General features: G+C 38.2%; 1 pseudogene; it reads right to left on the bottom strand.

Annotated features, from left to right (window-relative positions):
* Nucleotides 1-785: 785 nt before the first annotated feature.
* LOC135275068 (U1 spliceosomal RNA) lies at nt 786-918 on the bottom strand (annotated as a pseudogene).
* Between the last annotated feature and the right edge of the window lie 9475 nt (nt 919-10393).

The following is a 10393-nucleotide window of genomic DNA, read 5'->3' as shown; positions in this document are numbered from 1 at the left end:
TTAGTATAGAGTTGCATTCACGAGGAAATTAACACTACAGACAGCTGCAGCTCAATCCCTCTGGGGACTTCTGGGAGACTGTATAGAACAAGTGATAGAACTGTCCCATCAGAGGAGGGAGGGAGTTGGTATTTTTTCCTCCAATTCCCTTCATAGTCATTGGCTGAAGGCTGCTGTCGGGGAAGCAACTCCCTCACCCTCTGGCCTGCCATGCATACTGGCCAAGCATGTCAGAGATATCACACAGTGATGTGTCACAGGTGCCTGCACAGGAAAGCCATTGTCACACATGGAGGGAGTGAGTGCAGAGGAGACATGTGGAATCCTGACAGCATATGCTACGATGCTGTGGCCGAAAAGGGGAGGCACTGCTCAGATGCCTCTTAAAGACCAGATAGCTGCTCAGTTTAAGAACTGTTAGCTGAAAGTCTCCAACCATTAGTGGCTTCAGAATCCTTAGATTTGAAGCTGAGGTGCTGCTCCTCTTGGGGCAACCCCCAGCCAACGATTGAGCAAGGCAGGGGTATAAGGGCTTGTCTTTTTCTGCTCAAAGAAAGATTCCAATAGGCGATCTTTACTCCATGGCTCCTTATGGTAAAGACTTTCTTAGGTACATCCCAGCATGACAGATCTCTCTACCCAGTCCAGCTTCATGCCCTTTCTCAGGGTTACTACCCAGTAAACCTTTTGCCACCTTAACTCCATCTTGATTGGCATCTGCTTCCTGGAGAACTCAACCTGCAACAAATATCAATTATATATTTTTTAATTTTTTATTTTTTTAAATTTTAATTATGCAGTCGAGTTTCCCACATTTGGGGAAATCGCAGGGGTCAGCACATCTGGAGTGCAATGGATAAGCCTCGCCCTGGGAAAACCACCTTTGTGATCATGGTATCCCCGCTGCCAGGTAAGTATGACAAATATCAGTTCTAAAGGAAGATTTGGAAAATAGCAGAAGCATTCAGGACTCAATTGCATTCATCATTGAATTTATCCACATGGCAATATATTAGGGTGAAATGCTTGAGCAATAATCTGTATATAGATTTAGTTTCTTAAAGGGAAGGAAAGGGAAGTATTATGTTTGAGAGCCTATTATATGCCAGAGACTCTAGCAGCTTCTTTTATTTATTCATCCACCAACATTTTTTTGAACATGCACTATTTTCCAGGCACAATTCTAGGTAATGGAATATATCAGTGAATGAACATACTATAATTTCCCACCATTACAGATATTATATTCTAGAGGGAGAAAACAAGTGACAAATATTAAAATGAAATAAATATGATAAATACTCTTGAAGGCAATACATAATACGCAAAAAATGAAAAGAGTAGGAAAGCAGTTCAAGGTAGGATATGGTTAAAATTTCAATAAGGTGAACAGGAAAGCCTTTTTGGGGAAGATGACATTTTGGCAAATACTTCAATAGGTGAAGGAATTAACTATGTGGATAATTACAGAAAGAGGAATCCAAGCACAGGGAGTAGAGAATTTAGAGATCTTTGATCCTAAAGCATGTCAGAGGAACAAAAAAGAAGTCAGATGAGGAAATGGAGGCTCTTATAAAAATTAAATTGCATTTCCAACTTTCATAGCCAGTGACCTTAGGTGCTCATTCAAATCTATCTGCCTCCAAAACCCACCCTCTTGTTGATCCTGGCTATAGGATTTTATGAATTGAAGGAAAATCACCTCTGTTTTCATCTTGATAGAGTTGATTCCTTTCCTTTATAACCATCAACTAGATGGAGTTTGATAATTGCCTAGCAATAATCTATGCTCACATCTACAGATGCAAATGTACATTTTCTTTGCCATATCAGAATATTCATAAATACATTGAGCCAGATTAAAAAACAGAGCTTGAGAGGTATCATCTGCAATCACGTTGCATCTGTAGTTTTACCTATTCAGTATTTTTTTCCCCAGAACACTCACTAAATGGTAAATGGTAAGCATGAATTAAGCAGGTGTCTAGGAAGTCCAACAACTGGCCTGAGAGTCAGCTTCACTGAACCCATTGGAAGCCCTGACCAGCTGTTTTGGCATTGTGAGACCAGCCTAAATGATCTGCTCTAAGGCCAATCTTCTTGTGACCATCTCAGCCCAGGCCGTTTATTTGAAGCGATGTGTTTCATGATTGCCCCAATAAATAAGTGTTTATGCTTTTCATAGAAACCAATTCCAGTGACTTTAACCAGAAATTCCAGTGACTTTAACTACAAACTATCACTAGAAACATCTCAGCTTTCTTGTTCAAAAGTGTTTGAACAACACACGTTTCCCAACATAATTAAAAATATACTGTTGATCATCCTTGCTTGAGCAGAATTTTTATTGCAAACTGGAGAGCTCCACATCCCCATAGAAAACCCACCATTAGAATATCTTTGATCTCTTTTTAACAATCTGTCAAATTATTTTTTTTTCCTCTCAAGAACTCTAGAATGCAGTCTCTCCTAAAGAACATCCATGGAATTAGAAATGTATTAAATTGGGATTGTTAGAATCCCCTTGCTATGAGAATAAATCTGAAAAGTATATAGTTATGATATGCATCTTATATTATAGGTACAACGGATTTCTTAAAATGAGATTCATTTTATGCATAAAGTAAAATTTTTGGAGTTTCTTATAAAATAGGTACTGTGTACTTTGAAATTACATTATGTAATCTATAGAACAAAGATAAGACATATTGCATTTCTAAAGCACCTTTTCCTCAGGAGTTTCAAATGTGCTAATAATATGAACTCATTAATCTTCCTACTCACCTTTTGGTAGTTAAGGGTCAGATATCATTTTCCTGATTTCACAGACAAGGACTCAGCTTCAACCTCTGGCTGTTCAACGAGAGAGAGGCGTCTAGAAATTAAAGCTTTATGTCACACATACTGCTTTCCCTGGGTTTAAGCAGCTATCTATCTCCTTCATCTTCCAACACTATAATTTCTTTTGTCTTTTGAAAAGCATACGAATTCACACAAATACATATATACGTTTTTCCATGACTATAAAATATGGATTTGCAGTGGATGTTACTCTTGTGCTGAAACAAAACTGTTTTGCAAAAATGGATGGAAGCCATTTTTACTCTCAGTTTTGCAAAATAAAATTGATAATGATAATATCTAATGATGGTGATAGTATTGAATAATGGACACTCTGATGCATTATGGATGAGGAAATGAATTGATACAACATTTTCGGAAGTTTAACTGGAAACACATGTTAAAATAAATAGAATCCCATGCTTTTGCTTTGGGGATATAGTTTATTCTACAGAAAGAAAAGCACCAGTATGTAGGATCCATATACAAACATGTTAATTTCAGCATTTTTATAATGGCCGTGAGCAAACAAACTAACAAAAAACACCTAGAAAAAATGTAAATTCTCATCAATGATTACGTTAATGAATAATTTCTAGTTTATTCATTCTGTGCAGATAATTACATAACCCTTAAAAGAACAAATTCCTTCTGTATATATTTATCTGGAGGGATAGTCATGTAATGTAAATTCAAAGTTCAAATGGAAGGTAATATGAAGCTTAGTATAAGAGCAGATACCAGGGAGATTTGGGACTTTATTTTGGTCAGCTTCTCTTTGTGAGTATGTATTACTTTTGAAATTTGAAATAAATATCTAACAAAAAACATTTTTAAGGGAGCAAGTAAACAAACAAACAAAATAAATAGGAGAGTGATACAGCACGACGAATTAGAAGCATGGGGTTTTGGAGACAGCCAGATTGAGTTAATAACTCCAGAGTTTCCTCATGTAAAATAGAGAAAATATCTACCTCTACACAAAACACAAGGCACACTTGTGCTTGGCAGTCACTAGGCAGAAACCAAATGCTAGCTTGTGTTACTGGTGGAAGAAAGTTTTCCAGGTGGGAGTAGAACGAAACAGGGGATATAGGATGGGCAGGATGGGAAGTAGATTTTCCTTAAAATCTCCAGGTCAATTCTCAGAATTAGAAATTTGAAACTATAGTCCCAGAATGGAGCCTGCTGAGACACACTTACGGACACAGTATATTTGAACCACTGTTCTTCTCTCAGTAACCCTATCATTTCAGGTAGCAGCTGAGAAAAACCAACGGACTCTACTTCAAAAGTTTCCGCTATTCATCAGCTTTGAGAACCAAGTGACAAACTGTTGATGTCTCTGAAATTCAAGACTCTCATTGAAAGATTTTTCAGTTAGTGACTTGGAAAAGAATGCCAATTGTGTTGCTTTTAGGGTTACAATGCAAATCAGAAAGCAGAGAAGAAAGGACGTGGGGAATAACAGAAATATTTCTACTAGGCAAATATCCCTGTTAAGCATCAGATAGGTAAATTACATTCATTCTAATCCTGCTGTGCTCTGTCCTGTTGGCTTATGATTTTATTCTTAAAAGCAACTAGCCTGAAGATAAAATGCAGGGCAGAGGTAAAACCAAAGTTGTGCATGAAAAATGCACAGATGATCTCAATGCAGAGCTAGAAGGAACCGATCTAGAATGATTAGCCAGTCAGACTCAGGATTACTAGAAGGCAACCCAATTACAAGCAACTACCAGGAGATAGAAGAGAGAAGAAAGGATCCTCCCCTACAGTCTTCAGAGACAGGAAGACGCTGCCAAAACTTGATCAAATGTCTAGCCTCCAGAATTGTAAGAGAATACATTTCTGTTGCTATCAGCCACCCAGTGTGTGGTGCTTTGTTAGGGCAGCTTTAAGAAATTAATACAGATGTTAATCTAGGAGTTAAAAAAAAACAAAAACAAAACAAAACAAAACAAAAAAAACCTCTAGCTATGTCCTCCTTCTTTCACAGGTAAGCTTTAGGACTTAAAATTGGAGAGTCTGGTTATTGGTTAAGAAGATTTCTCTGTCTTATTATAGACAGGACATGCATGTTATTATTCTAAATCACTGCACAGAGGAGATGGGAGAGTAGACATTACCATATATTTATATCCCTGTCTTATAGGTGCTAGTTTGTCAAACTCTGGCAGGGAATTTTTTCAGTGCATTAACTTACATATTTATATATTTAAATATTGGAGATCACAAGATAAACTTGCAGCAAGAATCTGGTAATTCTCCCTAATTGAGTCTGGCGTCCTATACAGTTCTATTGACCTGTCTCTTCACTTCTGGGTGAGCCATGGAGGTTTTCTGTTGATGCAGTTCTGTGATAGAATGCATCTGGCTCATTTTAAATTTCTTGTCAATATTTGCAGGTAGCTTTTTGTCTTTCTTTCAGCACTCAAAGTACTTTTTGTAAATAGTCTTGCGGAGATTTTGCTTTCCTTCAGCATATTCTGCAAAATGCTGCGTCTTGTTCTACTTGCTTATCTAGATGGTAGCATTTTAATCTTTTCTTGAATTTGAACCTCACAGGAGCATAAATCCTGTGTTTTCTTTGGCTGCTGCATTATTTCTCACTATTTACATTTAGATTCTGTCTTTGGTAGACAGAATTCATCAAACACCATCATAGTACATCCTGTGTAACACATTAAATACTCTTTAGCATCCTCAGCTCAATTCATGTCTATTATACCTATAACAAAAGACAATCTGGCTTTAGTCAACCCATCTGCCATTTGCCACTGTAACAAATAAATAGAAAAACTGTTTATTCTCATTAAATTATCTCATATTTTGACTGACCCTTATATTTTATATGGAGGCTGTTATTTCTGCATAATTTGTTCATATGATTAGTGCTTTGAATTCCTTTAGTTTATCATGAAATAATGTTCCAGTTAAAGTGCAGACTATTATTTATTCCAATAGAAATCCCTACAGACACAAGCTAACATATGATCCATGAATAGGGCAGTGAAATGTAACAAATTCCTGGGATCAACAGGGTTATCAGTCACCCTAATTCATAGGGGAAAATGCAGTATTATTTACATTCTAAACCTGGAAAAATTATCATTAGCGAAGTTCTGTTTTTCTACTTCTTGTATAGAATTCTGTTAGCATGCCCTTTTGCCAAATAAAGTGAAACTATTATTACAAAGTATTTGAGGTAAAAAAGATTTGCTCTTTGGGAGGAACAGCATTTATGCTTTTAAAAAGCAGAGCTACTTAGTAAAACTGACTTGTTTAACATCTGTTTTGTGTAGAATTTATAACATAACCATAATACCTAAATATTTATAGCAATATTGGCCAAAACAGGGATCAAGGACCAGAATTAATTAGGGAAGACTTCCTTAAACAAAACTGAACCCAGGTTTGAAGGAAGTAATAAAGTAGATTGGCAGGGAGGAAAGAAATATAGGAAAAGGGAGACCAGAAGTTTTTGCTTAGCTCTAATACATTAATAACTCTGCTCTTTGATAACTCACATAACCTATCTGGGCCCTTGCTTCCCATTGAAAAAATAAATTGGCTGGAGTTCATGACTTCCACAGTTTAAATCTGTTAATATTCTATAGAGAAGGATAGAAAGACAAAAGCGGCAAAAATGATTTTACTGGAGCAGAAGTCATTTATTACCCATTCTAAATTCCTTTCTGGAAGATAGAAAGATATACATTTTTGTTGGTAGAGTTTGAATATTTATTTAATAATATTATAGCTATTTTATTGCGTCAACTTAGCTAAGCTTTTTTTTTTTATGATTTCCCTTTCTCTATGGTTCTGGGTAATGGTCGGCCACAGGATAAATTAGTGGGAGATTTGGAAGGAGGAAGGCAGAAGTGAGCAGCTGCCATTGTAACTGGAAGCTCTGTGTGGGCACCAAGTGCCGCTGCTGATCTGCTGACCATCCTTGGGATGGGGCAGCCTCTGCTGACTGATCATCTGTAGCATTTCTGAATCCCAAGTCACTATGTGGAAGAGGTAAAGATGACACTTTTTTCAAATAAAAATCAGGATACCCAAGAATATCTGAATTTAAGATAAACAATAAATAATTTTTTAGTGTGTGTCCAGGTAATATTTGGGACATAATTATACTAACATTAGTTGTTGTTTATCTTAAATTGAAATTAAACTAGGTATGCTTATTTTGTCTGGCAATCCCCAAACCATGTAAACTTTTGTGGATCCACCACATGCATTGTTGAAATTGAAGTCAGCAAGAGCTGAACATAGGTTTCAGTTTGCTTTTGTAGGTCCTGTTAATTTCCACTCTTTCCCATTTCACATTTAGCTTGGCTTTCTGCTAGCTTTGCTGACCTACAGTGACTTCCAGAAGCAGAAATAAGCACCTTCCATATACTTGTTCACCAGCTCTCCAACTAGACTGTGATCCTTGGCATCAAGGCTAAAAATCAGAATTTGTGGATCTCTCTTTTCCTAGCACATATGTTAGTTTCCTAGGGCGGCTATAACAAACTGGCACAAACTGGGTGACTTAAAACAACAGTACTGGAGCCTAGAAGTCTGAAATCAAGGTGCTGGTAGGGCTGTGCTCCATCAGAAAGCTTTGGGCAAGAATTCTTCCCTGCCATTCTAGCTTCTGCTGACTGTAGGCATTCCTTGGCTTGTAGCTCTGTAACTCCAACTGCATCTTCACATGGCCTTCTCCTTTATACTTCTGTCTTTAACTCTCTGTCTCTTGTAAGGATACTAGTCATTATGTTTGGGGCCTGCCTTGGTATTCCAGGATGATGTCATCACAAAATAATTATATCTGCAATCCATTTTGCAAAGTAAATCACATTCACAGGTTCCAGGCGGGGGTCACCATTCAATCTACTACAGCATTACCGTAAGTTTAGTCCTCAATAAATGTATGTTGATTTCATGCTTGAAATTACGCTTTCTCTCCCTTTGCTGAAAACTTTCTACGACTTTGGAAGGAGCCTTTACTGAAAACTTGGTTTCTATATGAATTTGCAAGTCAAGATTATCAGGTTATTTTGTTTTGTTTTGTTTTTGAGACAGGGTCTTACTCTGTTGCCCAGGCTGGAATGCTGTGGTGCTTTCTCAACTCATTGCAACTCTACCACTTGGGCTCAAGTGATCATCCAGCTTCAGTCTTCTGAGTAGCTGGGACTGTAGGCACAGACCACCATGCCTCACTAATTTTTGCATTTTTTTGCTGGTAGAGATGGGATTTCACCATTTTGCCCAGGTTGGTCTCCAACTCCTGGGCTTAAGCAATCCTCCCACTTTGGCCTCCCAAAATGCTGGGATTACAGCCATGAGCTGCCTTGCTCTGCCAAGACTGTCAGTTTTGAACTTCTATTTTCTCACCAAAAAAAGAAAAATAGCTTTATACTTTTCATTTAGCTTTATAAAAAATGTGACTATAAAATAATGAGTAGTAGTACTAGATCATCATTCCAACTTTTATAGCCTTCTCATATTTAATCCCAGTGACACCCTCCAACCTTACTGACAATGGAGTATTTCGTAGATGCACCTGTATTTTCTCCCCCATCCCCCGGCTACATATATATCTCATGTGAACCTCTGGAGCGATAATTGGGGCACGACAGTCAACACATGCAGGAGAGCAGTAGGGACAGAATGTGAAGCAACTTAGGTTGTTTCCAAGAACAACTAAAACTGAAACCTCTCACATTTTCAGTTGTATTTGCTTAATGATCTGTTAAGTAAATGGGGAGGAGAAATCCCAATACTAGCTTGTCCTTTCTCTTTCTTCCTTTATTTTCTTTTTTGTTTTCCATGGTCAGAGGAAGTGCCCTGAATACCGTAACTCCAAAATTGGAAATTCTGATATGCATGAATTTTTAACACTGCTATTTGTTTTTCTCTCTGTGCCTGCCAAGCATGACAGTATATTGCATCTTTTAAAGTCCTAAATGGAAGTGGCTCCTGTGTAGCATGCCAAATTCAATGGGAGATCTTGGTTTCTAGACTGGTTCTGCTACATTTTCATATGGGATGTTAAGTATGTCATTTAAATTGTTTGAACTTTGATTTCTTCATCCATTAATGGGTAGTACTCAATACTTCATGGAGTTGAAACGAGAGATAACAAGATACCATATGTGTAGTAGGTGCCCACTATGTGATGACTGGAATCTCCATCCTGTAGGTCACATATATGCGAAATTCTGCTATGCACAATTGCAGTGAAGGATTCAGTACCCAGTCACTGACACATTCCTAGCGTTTGGACGGAGATGCTGAAGGCTACTTTGACAGAGATTTATCAGAAATTGTTTGCAAATTTGTTTTGAAATACAAGTCTGTTACTATGGTTTTCTGGTAAAGTCTCCCACTTCTGTTCTCCCTAGGTATGCAAGAATTTGAGACTTTATTTTTCTTCTCCAAGACCCCGAATGTACAAGTCCATCTTCATGAGTTTACCATACCAAAACCCAGGTGTTTTAACTAGTCAATTATCTTTTTAATCTCTCCTAACCTCAAAGGCATTGAAGGATTACTGGAAAGCACTGCTTTTTCTCTGGGAGTAAACACCATAGCACCATCTGAAAAGAATTGCCTACACTAGAGTTCCCTGAGCTCTGGTTTCCCTAGGGTTCTCATGCAAGTCCTCTAAAAGCCCAGCCCTCTCCCTGATTTGATGACTCTGCTGGGAGTCTTCTGCATTGCCTTCTGCATTGACTGACTTTCCAGGCTTTCCTTCCATCCCAGTGTTCCTATTCCCACATCCTAATGCATGAGTCCATCAGATACAAAATGACTGCTCTCACAGAATGGCAGGGGAAGTGGTTCCCATTATCATACATGTCTCTTCACTTCACATCCTAGCACAGGAAGCTGCTGACCCCCATGGGTGGGCTAATGAATGCTGGCTAACACTGTGCCCACTCTACATGTGGATGTGGCCTTAAACTCTTTGAATCTCCTTGTCTCAGAATTCACCCATGGCTTCTCATTGCTGTCCCTTGTCCTGAAAGGTAAAGAAGGAGAAAGGTAAAGACACTTCCCAAGATACTATGGAGGGGAGTGGTGAGGGGTAGGTAAAGGGAAGATAATACTAAATTATGGCTTGAATATTGCCTTTTAAGGCTGGCTCATAATTGGCTGAGCCCTGCCCACACCCCGAGGAAGAACTCCCAGTTTCTGATTTCTACATACGAAATTGGTCCATCCAGTCTTCCCACTTCTTGACTTCTTTTCTAAACCTCACTGGCTGTCTCAGCTTTGCTGCTGTGTCAATCAACCAGAGCACAGTAATGACTGCTAATGGGCAAGGGCATGGAAGATGACAACAACAAGAAGCAAAAAATCACTTCCGATTGACAAACCACTTTTCAAGGGCTTCGGTACATTCTGCACAGATCACCTCATTTATCTTTACCATGTCCCTGGTGACAGGAGGGGAACTGCAATTATATAATTCTACTTTATAAAATATTCAGTCACAATGCAGAAGCTGTGACTTGCCCTAGAAGGTAAACTTCAGGAATAGAATTTACACATT

This window comes from Aotus nancymaae, unplaced genomic scaffold, assembly GCF_030222135.1.
Source record: "Aotus nancymaae isolate 86718 unplaced genomic scaffold, 86718_ANA_hifiasm-v0.15.2.pri h1tg000014l, whole genome shotgun sequence".
NCBI lineage: Eukaryota > Metazoa > Chordata > Mammalia > Primates > Aotidae > Aotus > Aotus nancymaae.
This window is presented reverse-complemented; position numbering and strand designations above follow the sequence as displayed.